This window comes from Sceloporus undulatus, chromosome 3, assembly GCF_019175285.1.
Source record: "Sceloporus undulatus isolate JIND9_A2432 ecotype Alabama chromosome 3, SceUnd_v1.1, whole genome shotgun sequence".
In the NCBI taxonomy this organism is placed as follows: domain Eukaryota; kingdom Metazoa; phylum Chordata; class Lepidosauria; order Squamata; family Phrynosomatidae; genus Sceloporus; species Sceloporus undulatus.
Window position 1 is genome coordinate 269,600,499 of NC_056524.1, and position 22,975 is coordinate 269,623,473.

The 22,975-nt window shown below is 44.3% G+C and overlaps 1 protein-coding gene across 3 annotated transcripts in view; it reads left to right on the top strand.

Annotated features, from left to right (window-relative positions):
• Positions 1-5,987: 5,987 nt before the first annotated feature.
• BCL6 (BCL6 transcription repressor) overlaps positions 5,988-22,975 on the top strand; it is a 35,330-nt gene continuing 18,342 nt past the window's right edge. Inside the window, exon 1 of one of the 3 annotated variants that reach the window (XM_042457141.1) lies at positions 5,988-6,455. The gene's annotated coding sequence lies outside the window, so the exon portion shown is untranslated. Of the gene's footprint in view, positions 6,456-13,164; positions 14,892-22,975 lie in introns of those variants that run through there. The other 2 variants (XM_042457139.1, XM_042457140.1) reach the window with 2 other exon arrangements.

The following is a 22,975-nucleotide window of genomic DNA, read 5'->3' on the forward strand; positions in this document are numbered from 1 at the left end:
ATGTTTTGGTCTCCTTTCGAAGTGGTGGTGCCATGGTTACAAATAACCTGTGGATTTCTGGCACTTCGGAATCCCGTCTTTAAATGGAGTATCTGCTTTTCCCACGTCGGATCCCCCAAAATAAATTCTGTGATAATGAAACCAAAGTTTATTGATGCCTCATTGGGAATGATGCATTTAACTATAAATTTGCTCCTGGCAGCAACCCACCTAAGTGACCCCCAGAACCATCAAAATTCATGAGATTTGCTTCCGAATAAACAGGCTCCGAGGCCTGACCACATATCTGAGTTGTGAAGTTTAAGTCAGTTCTGCATCAGGCTTTCCAAGTTGTATTGAGGAAAATGCCTGCTCAGAGAGGGATGTTTCGAGGCTGCTTCTTGGATTCTGCAACATGCCTTTTAATTTGTCTGCTTGCTGGCCGAATGGTCACTTTAGAAAGCAAGACAGTCAAATAACTTTTTGTTTAAAATGAACTTTGGTCTTCAAATGGATGGACTCCTTCTGCAAACCTCATATTCTATTCTATACCATGTATTTTAATTTGTCTGCTTGCTGGCCGAATGGTCATATTAGAAAGCAAGACAATCCAACAGCCTTTTTGAAAATAATAAACATTGGTGTTGCAATGGATGGACTCCTACAAACCCCATATGCTAACTTCTTCAAACTCAGGGCCAGGGCAGGACTAAGACACTCAGTGTCAGGGAGCCAATACTGAAAACATACCCCTTAAAAAAAATTCCATTAGGTCAGAACTAGTAGCCTCGATCCAACCAAATGGGAAACAGATGCATGCAGTGTTGTTGTTTTGTTTGCTGGAGGCAGAATCAGATTGCCTAACTGGTAGTAAAAAAAAAAAAACCCTAACATTTGGGGTAGGGTAATGTTCGGATAACTCAGAAAATTGTCCTCTGGGAAGGCCAAATGCACACCTGACCCACACTTATGGGGGTAGGCAAATGTCTACATGCAAGATCTGCGTGTTATTCCTTCTCTTTCTATGTTCTTTAAAAAAAAATGTTGTCCTCACTTCACACATATGGAACTGGAGCAAACAATACACAGCCAGGCATCTTTGCAAGAGAAGAAATGAACCCTGACTCTCCTCCCAGCAGCAAAGAATAAAAGCAAAGAAATATATGCCAACCATGCACCCCTGCAAAAGTGGGTAACTCCCCTTCTTTGCTCCTGGAAATATTACAGGAGGAGATGTGCTGCCTCAGGGTCACATTTATGAACTACTTTCTGGGGGACAGTGTATAAATTGTGCAGAAATTGATAGCAGTGAGACAAACACAGGTTTATGGTTCAGGATAGGCTCTTTAGCAATTTCATCATCTCCCACTCATTCTAAACTGGGAACAAGAAACTATCTCGTATGCTCTTTCAGTGCCATCACCACAGTATCTGTTTCATTATATTCATTCCCAGGGATTTATTGGAAATGTTTTGCATGCATTGCCTCCATCCACTGTGCCACTCCGCAGGAGTGTTGCTATTCTGCTACTATTGAAGAGGCTGGGAGGATGATCCACTGTGGTTTGTCTAATGAAATATCTCCTTTGGATGTGCAGCTGGGAGTGGACAGAGAAGGGAAAATACCCCAGATCCTTATAGAAAGGGAGCCATGCATGACTACACTGGGTCCTTGGCCTCTGCTGAGGTTTGATTCCAGGAAAATCCATGGATGCTCAAGTCCCATTAAATACAATGGCAAAGTAGTAGGAATTTATTGTTAAAAGCTAAAAGCCGTCACAATATAAAATATATCCAAACAGTAAATACAAAATCAGAGTTTAAAAAAAAAAAGCATAAAAATCACCCAAAACAACATGGTAAAGTTTCCCGGCCTTTTGGCTAAGATCAAGTGAATGTCAAAGTTAAATAGTGTCCCTTCTCTAAAATGGCAAAATTAAGGTTTGCTTTTGGGAATGTATAGAATTTTTGAATATTTTCAAACCATCGGTGTTTGACTCAGTGGATAAAGAATATGGCTGTATTTGCAACTTCAGAAACATGCATGATAAAACCAGTTACTATAGTTTTTTGTGGGCTTTCTGGGTTATGTGGCCCTGTTCTAGAAGAATTCATGCCTGACGTTTTGCCTACATCTGTGGCTGGTATCTTCACACTGAAGATGCCAGCCACAGATGCAGGCAAAACATCAGGAACGAATTCTTCCAGAACAAGATCATATAGCCCCAAAAATCCACAAAAAACTATGGATGCCAGCCGGGAAAACGTCCCACTTCACAAACCAGTTACTGGTTTTAAAAAATGTTTTGCATGCAAGGATAGGCTGTTTCCTTTAAAATATATTTCCCCCTGCCCACCCAGGTTTGTAAAAGGAAGCTGCAGGATACAAAACTGTATGCAATGACAGCAAACTGTTGCATTTTGGCTGGTCTGGAGGGTGGCACAGGAGAAGGCTGGTATCTAGAGAATGCTTTCTTGCATGGGATGGCTTCTTCCTTTCGCTCTGCAGTGCCCCCTCCGGCCTCTTTTGGGAATGTTTGCCCTGGGCTCTGAATGGAGCTGGAGAATGTATGCCAGATGAGAGAGAAATGTCAAAGGGGGGGGGGGGGGGGGTGTTAGAAAGACAGGTGCAAAAATGGGAAGCGTTGCAACACAAAAAGTCCACAGTAGCTGATGCTGCAGGATTTGGGGGGGGGGGGGCAGGAAAGGAGAAAATGAATCAACAATCCCAAGTGAATCAAAAATTCCAATATAATATGATGATCCATTATATATACACAAACATCCCTTTGATTCCCATACAGTACGAGTTAACATTTTTTGTTGTCGTGTGCCTTCAAGTGACTTCCAACTTACAGCAACCCTAAGGTGAAACTATCACTGGGTTTCCTTGGTAGGACTTGTTCAGAGGCGGCGTTACTGCCTTTGCCTCCCTTTGAGGCTGAGAGTGTGTGATCTGACCAAGGCCCCCCAGTTGGTTTCCATGGCTGAGCAAGGATTCAAACCCTAGTCTCCAGAGTCATAGCTCAAGGCTCAATCTGCTACAGGCTAAAACATTTTGCATAATATTTTATTGGGGTGGGGGAGAAAGGACGTGGTTTACAGTAATGCATTTGATACAGCTTTAAAGAGTTTGATGCAATATGTTCCTGAGCTAGCAAACAGTTAATCTGACCACATTCTTTTACAAGTGCAGCTTTCAAAGAACTCAATTACAACCTCAAAATGCATGCCTTTCCATTCCAGGATTTTTTTGTAAAAATTAGGGGGGAAACATATAGTTACAGGTAAATATATTGCATCTTTTCCTGCATAAAGTGAGAGTCAGGTCCTTGCTGAATTCACCTGCTTGCTGTCCCAGAGCAATCTTTGCAAGCCTTCAAATGCAGCCTTCCCTCCTGAATTACAGATAAATGTTAACGGCATTCAAAGGCCGGGAGGAGCAGCACTTGCTAATCGTTTCTTGTTTATTCCCATTCCAAAAAGGTATTGCCAGCACATCTGTCCAAGATCTCAATTGAGCATTAAAATCACAAACAGACACATACACAGAAAGAGGGAATGCATAAACAAGTAATGCAAAGTTAAGGCTGAGCCTTTCCAAACCATTTGCATGCCTTTTTGTCAATTCCCTTGAGCAATTTGATTATCGCCAATGATTCAAACTGGGCCATTATTGCAAACCAGTTTCCATTCATAATTTATGAGGTTTTTTTTTTAATTCCTTGGATCCCACCTTCATCCATGTCAGAAGAAGAAGAAGAAAGAGGAGGAGGAGGAGGAGGAGGAGGAAGAGGAGGAGGAGAAGGGGGGGAGAATCACCAAGTTATTTTTAGATCCATAATCTCCCCACAATTAAGAGGTTTATTATCGTTAAATAAACAAATAATAGCTAAAACCACTGGAGTCCAAAAGCGTACAGACGAGGCCCAGCTGGAGAAGGAATCATTGCACTTGGAGGAGGAAAGAAAATGCTTTGGAAACTAATTTTGAAAATGAGCCAAAGATTTGGACAATCCCTCTCCTTTGACATCCCATCTCCCATCTCCTTTTATACACACTCACAACCATACACACACACACACACACACATATACACACCATCTAGTTTGGAGAGAGATGTGCACACCACACACATCTAGGTCTGATGTTCCCCTTTGGGCCTTCCTGCCAGAGATTTTTCTGGGACAGCAGAGAAATAATAAACACTACAATATTTTAAATCCATATTTTCTGACAGGTTTTCCCTGGAAACAAGGGGGGGTCATGCAGGAGATACCAAAAACATTGATTTTATTTTTAATGAACCAGAAAGGCAGAGAGAAAAATAATAAGAATTTGGCTGGGACAGAAGTGAGGGGTCTTCAAGCCAAGAGCCACAGCAGTTAGTGATGTCAAAGTGCATTAGAGAATGGAAACTTGTTTGCAATAATGGCCCAGTTTGAATCATTGGAGATAACCAAATTGCTCAAGGAGGTGCAAATGGTTAAAACCATGTCAAAGTCAATTAAGTTTAAGATAGAAATATAAAAAGCCAGTGTGACATAGTGGTTTGGGTTTTGGCTAAGACTCTGGGGACCAGAGTGGGCCATGAAGTCCACTTTTGGGTAACTTGGTCACACTCTCTCAGCCTCCAGGGAAGGCCACGGCAAACCTCCTCTGAGCCAATCTTGCCAAGAAACCCCCATAATAGGTTGAACGTAGGGTTGCCATAAGTCAGAGGCAACTTGAAGGCGCAAAACCCACAAGTATGGATGAACAGACCCTTCTCTTTTCCTCCACCAACTTTCTCCTTGCCTTGTTCAGGGTCAGATCTTGGGCCTTCTTGTAGCAAAGTCAGTCAGCGGGTCAAGGAAGCCATGTTGCGTTGACCTTCCCAAAGCTCAGGCTCAATTCTGTGGGGTTGTCCCCTCTTCCTTCCAACTCCATCCAGCCCCACATCCCCATAAACTACTAGAAGAACAGTATTCCTCCCACTTTGGAAGGACTGGAGGGGTCAAAACCAGAGCCCCAGGGCCTCCCAACGCTTTCAAGAGAACTGTCCTGGGAGCAACTACTAGACTTGGAGCAAACATACCACCTCTCTCTCTCTCTCTCTCTCTCTCTCTCTCTCCATCCATCCATCCATCCATACACACAAAGAGACACACTCCTATGGAGCAAGAGTTACTTTGCCAAACTTGCAAAACATCACCCCTTTGGAAAGGCCTCGGAAGCCAGAGAGCAGACAAGAGCAGGAGAAGCCGGAGCACAGGGAAAGAGGGGAAGGTTTATATATATATATAAATCATAAATAAAAATGACAGTCACAGATCCCTCTTTGGGGAGAAAAACAGAAACGAATATTCCAGTTCTATTTTATATATAATTTAAAAAGAAAGAAAGTGGAGATACTTGCCATAGACTCACATTAAAATCCCAAGCAAGGAAAAATACAAAAATGAAAAGATATTGTTGTCTCTTTCCAGTTTTCCAGTTTCTTCTTTTTGACTCTTTGAAGCTGAAACCTCTTGAGTTCTAGATGTTTTGGTTGCTTTCCCTTCTTCTCCTTTTCGATTATTGTTGCCCTGAAAATTGTTGATGGCATTTTCTCTGGTAGATCCAAGGTCTCTTCTCTTTCTATCTTTCTTTCTTTCTTTCCTTCCTTCTTTCTTTCCATCTCTTCTTCCTCTTTTCCTCCTTGACTTTGGGGCTCCTCTTGCTGCTTTGGCAAAACCCAATCCTCTTTTTCTGCAAAACCTCCAAATCTTCCCCAAAAGAGCTGGCAAATCTAAAGATACAATGTATTTTCTCTCCTCTCTCTCTCTCTCTTTCCTAAAAAAAAAGCCTTGCAACATTCTATCTTTGTATTATTTCCCCCTAAAAACAATTAATATATATATAAAAAGAGGATCAATTTGGGAAGAGGAATGCCTTCCTCTCGCCCTGGATTTGGAGGTCACTGAATAACAAATTTAAGTTCTCAGAATTGGGAAGGAGGGAAGGAAAAAGAAGAAGGAAAGAGAGAAAGATTGAGAGAATGTTTAAAAAAAAGAAGAAGAAAAAGGGGAGGGGGGAAGGAAGGAGCGAAAGGGGCGGGGACAGAAGGCTGCAACATTGTATCCAGGCCCAGGGTGACGTCACAATGGGGCAGGCCCCGTTCCACGTGACCTCAGAGGAGCCTACCATTCCCAAAGCCAAGGGGGGACCCAAAAGGAGAGTTCCACTTTTGGAGACCCTTCCCCGAGGTTTAAGGACCCCTATCGTTAAAGCACTTCCGAAGGGGGCTTCAAGGGGCTCCCTCCTCCAGGAAAGCGGGCTCCATGGGTCTGGGAAGGGTCCCCGATTCGGAGTCTCCCTGCCGGGCCCCTCCCCGGGGCCTGGCCAATGGTAGCTCCGGCCGCTCAAATTCCGAGAATTGAGCGGTGTTGATTCTTAGAACGGGGGTTCTTAGAAGTGGTGATGCAAGGAGTTTCTAGGAAAGTGCGGACGACCAGGTGATGATGCGCGATCGGCTCGCGGAGGCTTCGGGGGTGGTTTCGGGGGCCAGGAGGCGGCGGCTGGGGCTCCGGAGGCTCCCTAGACCCCCATCATCCCCACCGTCCCTGGTCATTGCCCCCCAATAAGAAGGGTCCCCAGCACCATCATCGCAGACCTAGAGAGTCCCGACATATACCTCTGTGTATATGGATATATATATATATATATGTCTGTGTGTGTCATTCCTCCCTATATATATATATATTGAGCAGATCCCCGTCTCTCTCTCTCTCTCCTCCTCCTCCTCTCGCTCCTTTCCCTTCCCTCCCTCTGCTTTTCTCAGAATTGCTGTTCTTCGAAAAGGGAGGAAGGGAGGGAGGTCTTCTTGCTTTCTGGACCCCCTCGCCGCCGCCTCCTTCCTTCCTTCCTTCCTTGCTTCCTTCGCAGCCAGGCTTCCCTTTGGAAGGCTTTCCCTTCCCCAAAAGAGAGGCTTTCTTAGTGTCTTTCCCAATCTGGGTCTCCTTTGGCCTCGAGAAAGAGGAGGAGGAGGAGGAGGAGGAGGAGGACTATGGGGGGGGGATCCTCCTGGCTGGCCCCGCTTGAGCAGGTGGAGGACCCAGAGGGAAAAAGGGCTCCCAGGCCCAGAGGGGGGGGGTTGCTGCTGCTGCTGCTGTCAACTTGGCCCCTGGGCTGTGTGTGTTGTGTTGTGTCCCTGGCTCCAGGCGTGCCTCCTTCCCGGTGCGAGGAGGGGATCAGAGAAGCGGGCTCCGAAGGGGGATTCGGGGAGGCTCTGGGGGGATCCGGGTCCCCTCGGCGGCGGCGCGGGCAAAGCCTGATCCCCGAGGGAAGGGCCTGGAGGCGAGGCGAGAAGGAGCCCCGGGCTGCCTTTGGGCGTTTGGGGGTCTTCGGAAGCGGACTCGCTTCGGAAACACGAGGGGGAGGCAGAAAGCCTGCCTTCCCCCGGGGCCCAAAGGGAAAGGCCTCTGGGAGCCCCTCCGACGCCCAGGACTCTCCCCGGCCATTCGACCAAAGAGCCCCCAGACAGACAGACATATATGTTCTTATCTGTTATATACAAAATATATGATATATATGTGTTTGTGAGTCTCTCTCTGTGTATTATATATATATATATATATATATATATATATATATACAGTATATCCCAGCCATTAGAAAAATGTATACATGTATATCTATAATCATATTATAGTATACAGAATATACAGTATATATAATATTATATGTATGTATGTGTGTGCATATATATTTATATATATAATATTTAAAATAGTGTGTATGTATATATATATATATATATATATATATATATTCCACCTATGAGGAAAATGTATATATAGATATATATAATGTCATATTCTATTCTATTATATATCCCAGCCATTAGGAAAAATATATTGATATATATATATCTCCATTAGAACAATATGATCCATATATGTACTTATGTGTGTGTGTGTATCTATATCTCTCTGGGCTTCCTTTCGACGGGGGCTGAGTCCGGGCCGGAGCCCCAGACCGAAGCCTCGGGCGGCGGGGAACGGAGGGTGGGCCTGGGCTCCGGAGGGAAGGCTTCAGTGCCTGCAGTTGTTTCCTCTTCCGCCTCGGAGTCTCCTTTTCCAGGCGGAAGGAGGAAAACTTCCTTCCCCGGGGAAAGCCTCACGACCGGGGCTTCGTCTCCGCTAACGAGACAATCCGGGTTGATCCCGCGTTGCCGTGCGTTTTCACACGCGACGCGTGTCACTGGGTGAGAAAATGGAGAAGAGCCGTGTTTTGAATTAGGATGCCTTTGGTGCTTCTGGAACCCAAAGCCACACACTCAGAGGGAGCATCCACACGGCGGAGTTGATCCGGTTTGACACTGCTTTAAGGGCCCGGGCTCCATGCGAGGGAATTTGGGGAACTGTAGGCCCTTCGGGGCCCCAACAAACAGTTGCCCAAATTCCCTCGCATGGAGCCCGGGCCCTTAAAGCGGTGTCAAACCGGATTAATTCTGCAGCGTGGATGCAGCATAAAAGAGGCATCCAGACGGGGATTTGGGTCAGCCGGATTCTTCTAAAGGGCGAAGAAAAGCGTGGGAAGGCAACCCGGACACGCGTGACAGATGCGTGTCGGGGCCCAAGCCTTCACACGTGCCTAGCACTCCGACAAAGGCGAGCCAGCCTTCTTCGGATGCGAAACTCGAACTCAATGCGCCAAGGAAGGCCCAGAAGGATGCCGTCGCAGGGCCGGCAAAGTGGGATCGACCTGGATCAAACCTCCAGTGCGGATGCTAATCAGTGTGTTTTAGGAGCGGGTGAGGATTCGATCCTTCCCCGGAGCCCGATCAAAAGGCATAGAGAGGCTGGCGTGGCTTTGGGCGACACGCGTGTTTCCCCCGTGGAGGCTTTCCGACGTGCGGGGCTCTGGGTGGCTGACACGCGTGTCGGATGTGTGTGTCTGTCTCCGCCGTTGCGTGACTTCCAGTGGCTCTTCTCTGCCTCCAAAGCCGGGGCTCCAAGGCTATTACTTAATAATGAGCCTAATAATACTGGCCCTGTTATTTAGTAATGATCCTCCTCTTCCTCCTCATAGGATATTACTACTGTACTACTACTAATTGCCATCATCGAAAGCGAGTCCCAAAAGCTGGCAATGCTCTTTGCTTCCCCCCTTTTCTTCCTCTTGGCGCACGTGGGAATGGCTCGATCGGGGCCCCAACAAACTGCAGTTCCCCAAATTCCCTAGCAGTCAAAGCGGTGTCAAACCGGATCAATTCAGCAGTCTGGATGCTCCCTCTGTGTGTGTGGCTTTGGGTCCGAGAAGCCCCGAAGGCACTCAACTCAGCCCTCATTGGTTCCTAATTTGAAATAGGGCTCTTCTCCGTTCCGCCATCCAATGACTCGCGTCACGTGTGAAATCCCGGACACGCATCTTTTTAGGGGTGTCCCCATTAGGGCCAGTGGGGCTGACCCAGGTGCGGCTCTTCTAGGGAGCCCCCATTGAAGGCTAAAACGTAAGATCCAGGCCAGAGAGAGGGGAAAGGACGAGGTACGGCGCGTTCCCACGACTGGTTGACCCGTGTCAAGGCGTTCGTGTGAATGCAGTCGCCTGGAGCTGGGGTTTTTTTTTCGGGGAGGAACGGAAAGCAGGGAGGTTCCGGATGGATCAGGGTTTGCAGAGTCCAGTAATCCCTGAAACTAATCCGGAGTAAGGCAAGATCTGGAATAAAGGCAGCCAAAGGCTATTGACGAATGACGCGTGTCTTTCGGGTTTGGAAGAAGGGAGACCTTTGCAGACAGTGGACCCCAAGTTACTTTTTTGCTAAAGTTCCTCCTGGAAGACGCCCCCCGCCCTTTCTTTAAAAAAGGAATTCAGAAAAGAACACGTTCCTTTTAAACGTTCCCTTTCATTTCCATTAATAAGGAATCAAATAGAAGAGGAGGAGAGTGGACCTTCCTCTTCTGCACTTCCTCTGGGGAAAGACCCTCTCCTTCCCCCTTTCTAAAGGAACAAGGAATTGAAAAAGAATTAGTTCCTTTTTAGACGTTCCTTTTTAATTCCTTTTCTATCAATTCCTCCCAGAGGAGGCAAGCGGTGGAGCCCAAGTTCCTTTTCCTAAAGCCTCCCCTTCCTGGCTTTCCTGGAGTCCAGGAAAGAACTAACAAGGAATTAGTTCCTTTGAGGAGGAATGAACTCCTGGCAAATTCCTTGGAGTTAATTCCTTTCCCAGAAGCAGCCAGTTGCAAAAGTGACCTCTGCCTCCTTTTGGGTTTTGATCTCTCCCCCTTTTTTCCGGAGAGAAAGTGACCGGTTTCACTTTTCAAAACCTTCCCTTTTCAATTTGATGATGATGATGATGATGATGGATGTTTGCTTCAGGAGGGGCAAAAGAGGGCTGTAATTCTGGGAGTTAGAAACCTGTGCTTTTCTGCTTGGTTTCTCCAAGAGAAAGTGAAGGTGGAGAAGGACATAAGTGGGAAAGCAAAGGGTTAAGGCCTTGGCCTCCTGTTCGCAAACTAAATAAAGAAACAAACAAACAAATAGTTGCAGTTGCTCCAGGAGAGGCTAATGCTGAGATGCATCTCCGTCTCCTTTCACCCCCTTCCTGGGTTTTTTTAACTGTTATTTATTTATCTATTTATTTATTTATTTATTTATTTATTTATTTTGGGGGTGGAGCCAGAGACAGAAAACAAGGAGAAGGGGAGGGAAAAACGGGGGAATTGGGATCTTTTTGGGTTGTGAAACAAAACTTGGCTTTTGCCTGAGTGGCTCAAGACTGACCCCTAGTGGCCGGTCGTGGCATAGCAAGGCGGCGCTCCACTTGGGCTTCCCTCTCTTTGGCAAAGTTGTCAGATTTGTTTGGTTTTATTGTTTATTTGTTTATTTATTTATTATGAAATAAGCCATGGCAGGCGGGGAAAGGGGGCGTGTGCCCTGGGATGTCAATCAACGTTTTAAAGAAGAAATCTCCATTTTTATTTATTTATTTATTTATTTATTTATGTTCCTGTTCTGTTCTGCCGCAATTCTTTACTCCTGGGTGCAAATGCAGGCTTGGGACTAACGCCGGTCAAGCCTTATTATGTATTCTCCATCTTCCCTCCTGTATGGTTTTTAACCCCTTTGCCTGAGGAAGAAAGCTTTGAAAGCTTGCATTGTGTATTTTTGTGCCTTTTTGGTTGGTCTAATAAAGGTAGCGCTGTTTTCCAGATTTTGGAAGTTATTGTATTGTGTGCTATATGGCCAACGAATATGTATCTCAAAGCGTGTGAATGCATCCTTTATATTGCAATAATATGACTGTATTGTAGTTATGTTGTAGTTATAGAAATGCTTTCAGAGCCAGGGTGGTGTAATGGTTTGAGCGTTGGACTCATATTCCCAGGACCAGGGTTCGAATTCCCACTCAGCCATGGAAAACCATTGGGTCATCTTGGCCAAGTCACATACTCTCAGCCTCAGAAAAAGACAATGGCATACCATCTCTTTGAGCAAATCTTGCCAAGAAACCTCCACAATAGGTTCGCCTTGGAGTCACCGTAAGTTGGAAACAACTTGAACACACGCAATAATAACATATTTATAAATATATTTAATAATAATAACTACTAATCATATTAATACTTACTACATAATACAATATTAGAATCTGTTTTCACACACATCTTGATAAGCAAAAGGCCTTATCAAAGTTTATTATTTCCTTTCTAAAAGAAAAAGTCTATCTCCCACATCAACTCTTCCCACTTGGCATCAGCTAGATGGGTTGAAATACCAAGTGCCATCATTCCACAGCCAGGGGATTCTGGGAATTGTAGTCCAACAGACTTGCAAGTTGGAAACAGCTCCTCTACTCATGGAAGAGAGCCCAAGTGTTGTAGTGGCTTGGCGTTGGACTAAGACTCTGGAGACCAGGGTTTGAGTCCTGGCTTGGCGATGGCAACCCCATTGGGTGTCCTTGGGCAAGTTGCACACTCTCAGCCTCAGGGGAAGGCAATGGAAAACCTTCTCTGAACAAATTCTTCCAAGAAAACCCCATGACAGGTTCACCTTGAGGTTCGTCATAAGTCAAAAATGACTTGGAAAGCACACGACAAGACAGACTGGTAAAAGCTGCTCTAGTCACAGGAGGCCCATTTTATAACTGGGAAACTGAGGCTTGGTGTCACTTCCTCAACAAGTGACTGTGGTAGATTATGAGTGCTGCCATGGATTGCTGGCTGCTGTGTTCTCAGGAGTGATCCTTTTTAGAATTGCATGTAGATGAGGAAAGGGAAATCTGCAGGGTTTTCAAAGTATGTGTATACATGTCGGGCTGCATCTACACTGCAGAATTAATCCAGTTTGCCCCGCTTTAAACTGCCATGGCTCAATGCTATGGAGTTCTGGGGTTTGTAGTTTTGTGAACTATTCCGCCTTCTCTGTCAGAGTTTCTGGTGCCACAACAAACTACAAATGCCAGGAATCCATATGATGGAGTTATGACAGTGAAGTGGTGTCAGCTGCATTAATTCTGCATCTTAGGTCTTGTCTGTCTGTTTCCAAGGGCTTTCAGGGTTTGTATGTGTGAATGAAGACTCTCATTTAGTTCCGGTCTGCAGTGGACAAGTGTCATGAAGCATTCTAGGTGGTGGAGGGTGTTCACTTTGGAGCTAAAATTTACTTCCAAGTACTTGTAAGCATTATTATTATTCTCTTATTCTTTTATTATTATTATTATTTACATGTACCCCACCTTTCTCCAAATATAGGGACTCAATCTGTTTCTCAAGAAGAGAGAGAGACAGACAGAGAGAGAGAGAGAGATGGATGTACAGTTATGGTTTATTTCTTTCAGAGGATGCTAGCAAGCATTTGTTCCTCTCTGGACTTACAATGGTGTCAGGAAACATTTTTTTATGTGTGTAAGTCAGTAAAACCTCAACAATTTTCTAGATGAATGGATGGGTTAGGAGCCCTTCCTAGCTTCCCTTCCTACTGCGTGCACACAAGAAAATATGCAAGTATTCCCTCTCCATGACAAAAAGAAAATCCCTTTTGTGGTGAAGGAATCGATTTGCCTGCTCCTATCCATAATCCTAAATTAGACATTAAGGTCCCAGTTTGGTTAATGGTCCGTGACTGCAGAAGGAAATGCGTCTTCTTGGGTTGGCTTTCTTGACGTTTCTTGGCCAAGGGAAGGTAACTTGCTTGCAGTTGAGGGACTTCATTGGGAACAGGAGACATTAAATCAAGCAATGGGGAGTCTCCAAAATGATTATTATTTTGGGTGGAGAGGGAAAGTCGGAAGGGTTGGACTGGAGTGGTGCTTTTGCAGGTTGGATTGTAGCTACCTACAGTTCAGAAGAAATGAATGTGGGACACCATCCATGCAGATGCCTTTCCCAGTGAGCTGGAGCACACCAGTCATGCTCCATGGAGCTTGTGTAAGAAAACCTCTGAGTGGTTGGTGCCCTAAGTTTCAGCATCCCCAGCTTGAAGGGTGCCAGCTATCTGGTTTAGTTTTAAGAAACTTCAGATTCTGCAAGACTTTGGAGAGGTAAGGTGGGCAGCCGTACTTTGTAGTGTTGTCTTCTCACTTTGGAATTAAATCCAGAAATCAAGGCATTGGTAGCTCAGAGCTTAGCAATGGACTTAAGAAACCATCATTCAGAAAGGAGCCTCCTGGACATCATTATTAAACCCATGGGTTTTAAGGGAAGCAATGCAAGCTCTTACTTCTCTTCCCTATGGAAAGCGATAGGCTTTCCCTCTGGACTTGTGTCTGTTGTGAAATGTAGGCCAGTGGTGGAGAAGGAGGCGCAGTGGTTTAGAGTGTTGGACTAGGAGTTGGAGGAACAGGGCTTGAATCCCCAACTAGCCATGGAAACCCACTGGAGGACCTTGGCCATGTCATTCTCATCCTCAGAGGAGAGCAATGGCAACCTCCTCTTGAGAAATATGGCAAAGAAAAAGCCTAGGATAGGATCACCATGTCTTGACACATAGCAGCTAAGGTTGCTGCTACACTGGAGAATTAATGCAGTCTGAAACTGCTTTGACTGTCATGGCTCAATGCTATGGAATTCTGGGAATTGTAGTTAGTTGTGGCACCAGAACTCTCTGACAGCAAAAGCTAAATATCTTGCCAAACTACAGACCCCTGGTTTCTATAGCACTGTGCCATTTCAGTTCAAGCAATGTCAGACTGTACCCATTCAGCAATGTAGCTTGTGCTTCAGAGAAGAATGCCTGCAAAATCTGATGGTCTTCTCCCTTCCCCTTGAGTAGCCCTTGAGTAGCAGGGCTAGTTAAATTCCCAGTTGCTTTGGTTTTGGCTGAATCATTTCATCACTGAAAAAGAAACTCTTTTTGCAAGGTACAACCTGGATGTGCGTGGAAAATGCCACGACTGTGTGTGTATAGTAGCCAATAATGCATGCAGGGGATTGAGTCTTCTGCATTTGATCTCCCACAAAATTTCACTTTGGTATTTTTTTGCGGGGGGAGGGGATCAGTATCACTTAAGTTTCTGGGGCAGGAGCGAAGAAAGTGTGTTGGCTTTGGGGAAGTGGCTGCAGCCACCAAATCCCATTTTTACTAAGGCACTTCAAGTTTTGGGTTGAGTAGCAAATTTCATGAAACCGCTCTTGTGTCATTCAAAGTTTTCTCCCTCCCATTGTAGGTTCAATGCAACTTTCTTTTACGCACCCCTCAATACAGTCTCTTAGTTAATTTGTTGTTGTTGTTGTTGTTGTTGTGTTTAACTGCTGTCAAGTCAACTTTGACTTTGACTATGATGGCGAGACCTCCAGTCATCACCAGCTCTGCCCATCTCTTGCAAACTCAAGAGAGACATGGCTTCCTGGACTGAAACAATCCACCTATAATGTGGTCTTCTTCTTTTCCTACTGCCTTCAGGTTTACCAGACATTATCATCTGCTCCAAAGAGTCATGTCATCTCATGGTATGTCCAACCTCTTCAAAGTTTTGGGCTCCTTTTGTTAGGTTTTCAACAAATAATCTTCAAACTTGAGGGGAAATTTTCCCTTCCCTTCCAGAAATTGAGAACATTGGAATGTAGAACATTAGAATTTTCTTTTAGCAAGAAATGATTCTTGTACAATTGTCCAGACATGGAACTTGGCTTGACACAGTGTCAAAGATGGAAGATTTCCATCCCACTCCCTGCAATCCACCTAAAGTGTCAGTTGTTATGCTGTTATTGTGCTTGTTGTGGTTGTTTGGTGGCGGCGAAAGGTCAGAAAACCTCCTAGAGAACCAGTTCCACAGAAAAGAGAGAGCCAATGTTTAGGGAGATACAGGTGATGAGCAAGAATATCAGTATGGAAGGTTATGAAATTTCAGAAGCTCATCCCAGCTGTTGAGGTTCAAAATTTCCCGACAGCCTTTTGCAAGGTTTTGGGACTGACTTAGCAACCCATCCTTCTACATTTGCCTTCCAGATCTGGATTTGTCGAGGTGTGTATATCTTTGGATTATTCAGCATAATTTCTGTAGCATCTTCCAGATGTGGTTTTCCCAATGTTCTGCTCAGTTTTGAAGATGCCATTGCAGCTTGCAAATTCCTGGGGGGAGTTATTCTTTGCAGAAATGCACATGGTGCAAAGAGATGGCTGATTTGCGCAGAGGAAAAAATAACCCAATCCCATGTGCATGTTCATGCAGAGTAATTCCCTTTATTACGTCTGAAATCCGTGTTGCTCTGTTCTTCTTGGGAAAGGTTTCTCCAGCATCAGGGAACCTATTGTTATCTTTTGGGGGGAAGTGTAGTAATGGGTTCCTTTCTACCCCTAGTTCAGCCCTCTGGGCTTGTATGGTCAGTCGACTAAAGTTTTCAAACTTTTGGTTTTTCATTGCCATAGCACATGAGTGGGGGGCCAAATGTGTGTTCTTCCCTTTTCTTTGGTAGTTTAGTGCGCACCATTGTGGCTGTGAATTCAGCATCCTGAAAGCAAGTGAAGGTGAAAGGGAAAATCCAGGCTGGATTGCAGGGAAAATGACACAAGCACCACAGGGACATAGCTAGGGCTTTAGGAAGGGGGGGGGGGGGGGCCGGCCTAATGCCCCCCAAAGGGGCTTGGGGGCAGGGGCGCAGCAGCCCCCCCCGTTCATTTTTTTAAAGGAAGGGGGGGGGTCGGGCCCCAAAGCCCCCCCCCCCATTGGCTACGTCCCTGAGCACCAGCTTCCAAATGTAGCTTCACAAATAGCGCACATTTCCAACAGAAGGCAAGTGGAGCTGGAAAGGGGGTGGAAATCTCATTCATTGAAGAAAAGGGAGCAGAAGATAGAGCAGCTGTCAGTTCATGCTTACTACTAGAAAGCTTACTTTTTCTGACTATAGCTCCCAGGATTTGCTCCTCGCTTGGTACTGAATTTGCTGCCAGCAACACAAACTCTAAGCGGTTATCTCTCAACTTCAAGTCCTGTTTTAACCATGTTTTTCTGCTTTTTCGTTGAGCTTCTTGAGAGCATTCCCATTTTACAGATGGAGACAGAGGTGGCATGATAGCAGGTCACCCCAAGGATGGATGGGGACTCTGTGGCTAAGCTGGTATTTGGGCCAGAGTTTAGGAAATACCCTTCTATGATACATTTCCCAAAATGCTGGAATCTGAGAGCTGTTCCTTAGAGATTGTGTTGGCCAGTTGGTTGTAGAATTACATAGGGAAAGTATATTAAAAATACCCAAATGAGAGGCCCAGAATGGTGTGGAGAATATTGCACAGATGAGAATCTTTGCAGTTTGAATTCTGCACCAAAAATGCACTGTATTTGCATAGGAGGTGGTAGTTTCTGTGCACAAATCCTCTGCAGAGAACATTATTTTCTGCATAAAAAAGGCATTTCTGCACAGAGAATAACAGTTTCTATAAAGATAATAATAATAAACTGCTTTATTCATTCATTCATTCATTCATTCATTTGATGAAGAATAAGTGCCGAACTGCAGTGAGAAAAAATACCGAAGTCATTCACAGTTGCCTGTGAAAATAAAATTTAGCCACATATTCATATAAGTACAAGGAAAGGAAGAAAAATAGGGTAGCAGATCTAGTCTTAGGCTGTGGGGAATTCCAGGTGCTCTGAGTTGAATATAGACCCAACATTGATCCCGTCTGTGAGAACATCGTGACTGTTCACTTTGTATGTACATGCACTTCTGTACTGGATGGAAAGCTAATTTATAGCTAGCAAAGGGGGAGGACCATCACTGCATCCTCAATTGAATTTCGGAAGTGACTGAACAGGATGGGTTTGTGAAACCTTCTACCACGAGCCATCCATCGTTGAATCGATAATGGTGAACTTTTCTGTGCCGCCAGCATGAATGGTTGCAAGCAACAATTTCCTATGGGTTGTTGTCAGAGAGATGCACCGATCCCTGGCTCTGTGATCGGTCTGTTTCCATCAACATTTCTATATTTTTTCCAGGTGTGCACATCGTGTCCTATTCCTCTCTTCTTTAACCAGCTAGGCAAATCAGTGGATGGCATTGTTAGTGCAAAGCAACCAAGGGATTTAAAGCCATAGGTGTTTGACTTATTCCTGGTTTTTGACAAAAGCATGATGGTGGATTGAGCTGTGGCTGGGGTTTGCAAGATCTGAGAAAGACTGTTCATAACAGGGTTTCTTTATGGTCTCTCATTCAGAGGGTCACCATAAATCCAAGCTGACTTGATGGCATATAACAGCAGCAAATTTATTTTTGGGGAACAACAGACAACAACACCCTGCTATTCTTAGTAGGGGTAAGAATGTCATATCTTTCCAGATGCTGGACTCCCAGCATGCTGTGCTGGCTAGGACACCAGGGAATTACAGTCCAACAGCATTTGGAGGACCACATGATTCCTGTTTTAATTCTTGGGAAAGTTACATTTTGGATTGCAGCTCTCAGAATGCCCTAGTCAGCTTCGCTTTTGAGCAGGGGAGACATTGCTCCTGCAATAAGAATGCCGAGATTTTCCCCTTCAACCCCCAAATTTCTAGCATTTCAATAACGTAAAACTGCAATGAAGCATTTTAGAAAGACTTCAGGCATTCAAAGAAAGTGGGCAGGCAAAGCGACCAAACAAAGTAACCAGGGATTTGGACTAAAGGGCCCTTGTGTTCCCTTCCAGCTCTTCAGATTGAGTTTATGAAAGGCAAATGCAGCCAATACGACAAATCTAGGTGCAAATGCTTTTCAGTGTCTTGCTCTCTACAATGCTAAGAATTCGGGAACTGAAGGGAAATGTTGTTTTGAGGGAGAGAATTCTTATTTGGATGGGCAATGGCCTCTTTTTGCCACCCTCAAACCCCCGCCCCCAAATAGTTACAGACCTTCTACTGGGATATTCTGAGAGATGAAGTCCAAAAAAAGTAACTTTCTCAAGCCACTGTCAATCCTCCCCATTAAGGTAAGTGTGGAGTTAAAAGCTCAAGAGTGACACATCCAGGGCAAAGAAGCTGCTAATCCTCTCATATCTTCTGCTAAGAAAGGCAACCTTTAGACTCTCTTGGCAGCATTTCCAGATTTGTTCCACCCTGGTAATGCCAGTCTTGGGTACAGGAAGTTTCCAACCTCCTGCTCTGCTTCTGTGACCCAATTCCCCTCCCCCCCACTTTGCCAATTTAGGTGGGCACAGGAGATGCTGAGTCCTGTGCTTCAGACCTGGCACTATCTCTTGGGGAGATCAGTTGCCTCTGTCTCGATGTGTCATGTTTCCTTAGGAGGTTGTGTGTGCAGAATGCTTTCAAAAAGAATAGTGAAGATGGCAACTGATGGAGCAAGGAGGCTAGATAACAAGACAAGATTCCATCCTGAACTGAACAGCATTATAGCATAATGAATGGCAAGGTGTGTTATGTGTAGGTTTGCAGATCCCGCCTTCCCTCTGCCACCTAGAAGAAAAATGCTGGTGTTTTCCTAGAGACCAATGCATGCCTAAGTTCCCTTACTCATGTGGTTGTACATTTTGGGGGCATGGTGTGATATCCATACTCAGTCGAAAGTTGCGGAATTAGTGCTGAACATGGGGTGCCATTCCACAAGTGGTGTCGGTGTGCATCAGGCAGGCAGATTGCACATTTCACATGCTGATGCACATGGAGCATTGCAATTTTGCATTATGCATTTTTTTGAAGAGTCTTGTGCATCATTGCAATTCACTACACACCATTGTTTCATAGCTCTGTGCATGTGAATGTAAACTCTGTCTTCTTGATTCAGGACCTCAGCCAATGTCCATTCCTGCTTCCTTTTTGTTTAGGTCGCTTTCCCACTGACTACTACTTCTGCTCCTCCTTGGGATGCATTCTGGCCCCTTCTATGTCAAGACTCCACCCTGATTTCCCAACCTGTCAATGCCCATATTTTTCTGGCTGCTTGTCACACAGCTGTCGGGTCAGCTTTTTGCAAAGGGCCTCTCAAGAATGCCTGCCACAGGAATGCCATCCTAATGTGTTGGTGAACCAGGGCCTCTGATGGGGGTGAGCTTTGTCGCATTGCAGAACCCCTACTAGAACTGCACTGGCATCTTGGCAAATCATCCGGGCACCATTCCTCCAACAAGGGAAGTTGGGCCACATCATGACAACAGATTAAAATACAACACGTGGCATCACTTAAAAGAACATATATCAGTATATATTGAGATTGACTAAAATAAAGAAAACGATAGACCCAAGCCTATGAGAGCTCATGCTATAACTTCTTTTTTTCATTTACCGTAGTCTCAATAGTGCTACAAGATCCCTATGCGTGCTGATATGAAACTAATAATATTAAAGCAATCAACCCATACTTCAAGACTCATAATTTAAAAATTCATAATTTAACAATCATCTAGATAGGCTTGCTGGACGAGGCTGGTCTTTAATGCTGTTTTAAACTCAGACAGCTGTCGAATCTCTTCTGGCAGGTCATTCCACAGTCTCAGGGTGGCTGAAGAAAACATTTTCTGGGTATCAGTTGCCAACCTAGTCCTGGCTGATGGAAATAAATGTCCGACAGAGGACCTGAATGTATGGGTTTCATTGGAGGGGCCTTCTGAGATTGGCAGTCACAAAACTAACCTTTCTGTGCTATGGTTTTGTAAGGCCCATTCTCACCCTACCTGTGCAAGAATTGGTAAATGTTACATAACGTAACATTTTCATCATCTTACACCAGTGAAGAGGTTTTGCCTGAATAAGAACCTCCATTAGCTGCAAAGATCACTTGAAGTCAGGGCCACGTCCCATTTGTGGTTGTTTCCATTTAAGTCCTTTCTGACTTATGGAAACCCTAAATTGAACCTATCATGGGGTTTTCTTGGCACATTTCTTCAGAGGGGATTTGCCATTGCTGTCCTCTGAGGCTAAGAGACTGTGACTCACCCATGGTCACTCAGCGGGTTTACATGGCCAAGCAGGGATTCAAAGCCTGGTCTCCAGAGTCATACTCCAACACTCAAACCACTGCACCACGCTGGCTCTCCAGTGTGAAGTCAGGGCCAGGTCCCATGCGGCCTTTCAAATGTTGTTGGACTGTAACTCCCATCAGCTCTCACTAGCGTACGCCATGGTGAAGGATGACATGAGTTGCAGTCCAACAACATCTGGAAGGCCTGATAATACATATTTTATATGTATTATCCTATTATTTCTTAGATTGTATGCCATAGGCAGGTTTACTCTATTTATTGTTTTATGTACAGCGCTGTGCAAATCTACAGTGCTATATAAATAAAGAATAAGAATAATAAATGATTCTCAGCCTAGCTTTTAAAAAAATCTTATGGCAAGCTTGGTTTTACTGCTTGGCGATGCCAACAGCAGGGCAAAGATATGAAGAAAGGAGGTATTGCACAAGGACTGGATCCATTTGCCCCTTCTTTCCTGGCATTCCAGGCAAAGGGTCTTCTTAGCAATGCAGGCATGCATCCAGAAGGGTGTCTCCATATAATTATCAGGTTTCCCACACTGTTTATTAGTCTGGGGAATTGCTTCTTTATTGCTTTATGTAACCACTGGGGACACTGGTTTTACCCAGGAAACGTGTCCTTAAAAATAGGCTCAAAATAAACAAATTTATTGAATTTCTTCCCTTGTAAAGAAGCCTCTCTGGACCTTGTGTTAAAAATTATGTAATGATTTGGTGCACGTTTTCATGGGATGCCACCAGAGCTTTTGGTGCACCAAACCTTGGTGCACCAAACCTTGGACTCTATTTTTCTACTGTCTGGCTTGGACTCCGTCACAAATGGCAAATAGATTGAGTCATAACAAATGTGTTGTTGTTGTGTGTCTTCTAACTTATGGTGACCCTAAGGTAAATCTATAATAGGGTTTTCTTGACAGAATTAGTGCAAAGGTGTTTTGCCCTTGCCTCCCTCTGAGGTTGAGAGAGTGTGACTTGCCCAAGGACACCCAGTGGGTTTCCATGGTCAAAAGGAGATTTGAACCTTGGTCTCCTAATGCCCTAGTTTAGCACTCAGTGCTAAATTACACCATGTTGCCTCAATATCAAAATGACTGGAGTAAAAGTAGTGAATCATCAGGCTGCTTGGGTTGATTGAATGTAAAACGTATTTATTTGGTTAAAACTTCTGAACAAGAGCACTTGCTTAAATTTCTATGAGAGTAAACACACAACAGTCTAGATGTTTAATGAATTGCAAAAAAGGGGGTAAAACAAGTATAAAATGATATATTTTCATATATTGTAGAAGTATTATAAGTTTTTTTTTCTGAAGTTAAGAGTTGGTACATTTCTGCTGATCCAAAATTGCTTCTGATTTCAATTCCACAGCCTTGGCTATCATAAAGGGTGTCCAGAAATTATCAACTGGGCACTCAATTAAAGTTGTTGTTGTTGTTGTTGTCGTCGTTATACTTTATTTAAATAGTGCTGTAGATTTACACAGTGCTGTACATATAGACAATAAAAATTAAACCTGCCAATGGTGTACATTCTACAAAATACATATAAAACAATAGATAGTAATACAAGATAGAATTAGATAAAATAAGGTGGCAACAGATTGAGAACATCAGAGAGCAAATAAAATAAAATATCAGATAACAATCGGAAGCGTGTGGTGCAAGAAGTTGGAAATATCATTTTTGGACACCCTGTACTAGCTTCTCCTGCTGGGAAGATGTTGTTTGTTACTGTATCAGACTTCATTTGGATGTCATCTTTTACATCCAGATGCTCCCAGGTTTTTGTTTTACTTTATTTTTTAAAAGCTATGTCAGTTAATCTTTATAAGACTCCTTGAGTCCAGAAAAGGCGATGATAGATAGATAGATAGATAGATAGATAGATAGATAGATAGATAGATAGTTGCAGATGCAGGTGTGGAGGTGGAGGGAGGACAAAATGAGGTCATTGTGCATCCCAAATATGAATTCTGCATCCCATATGATGCAGAACTTTAGTCCTCCATCTCCTGGCATTGCAGTCACTTAAAGCTTCATCTGAGAATTAGGAAATTCAGTTTATGCATCCAAAGAAAAGGGGCAGGTAAAGTGACCAAGGGAATGAAAACACAGCAAATAAAACAATAGAATCAGGGGAGAGGGAAGTGGCCATCTAAACCCCCCTGCCATGCAGGATGACACAACTAGAGCATCCCTGAAAGATGCCTGTTGAACCTCTGTTTAAAGACCTCCAAAGGAGGAGACTCTACCACCTTCTGAGGTACAGTAGTCTGTTCCATTTCTGAACAGCTCTTATAGTCAAGAAGGTCTTCTTCCTAATATTTAGAGAGAAATCTCTTTTATTGCAATTTGAAACCCCTGGTTTGTGTTCTAGTCTCTGGATCAGCAGAAAATCTCTATGTGATGACAATTTTTCAATGTCTCACAATTGACAATACTGGAAATTTGCAGAATTTGGAGGAAAAATTCATGGAGGCACCAGTGTGGCATAGTAGTTTAAGTGTTGGACTGCGACTCTGGAGACCAGGATTCGATTCCCAGTTCAGCCATGAAACCCACTGGGTGACTTTGGGCAAGTCACACTCTCTCAGCCTCAGGGGAAGACAGTGGCAAACCCCC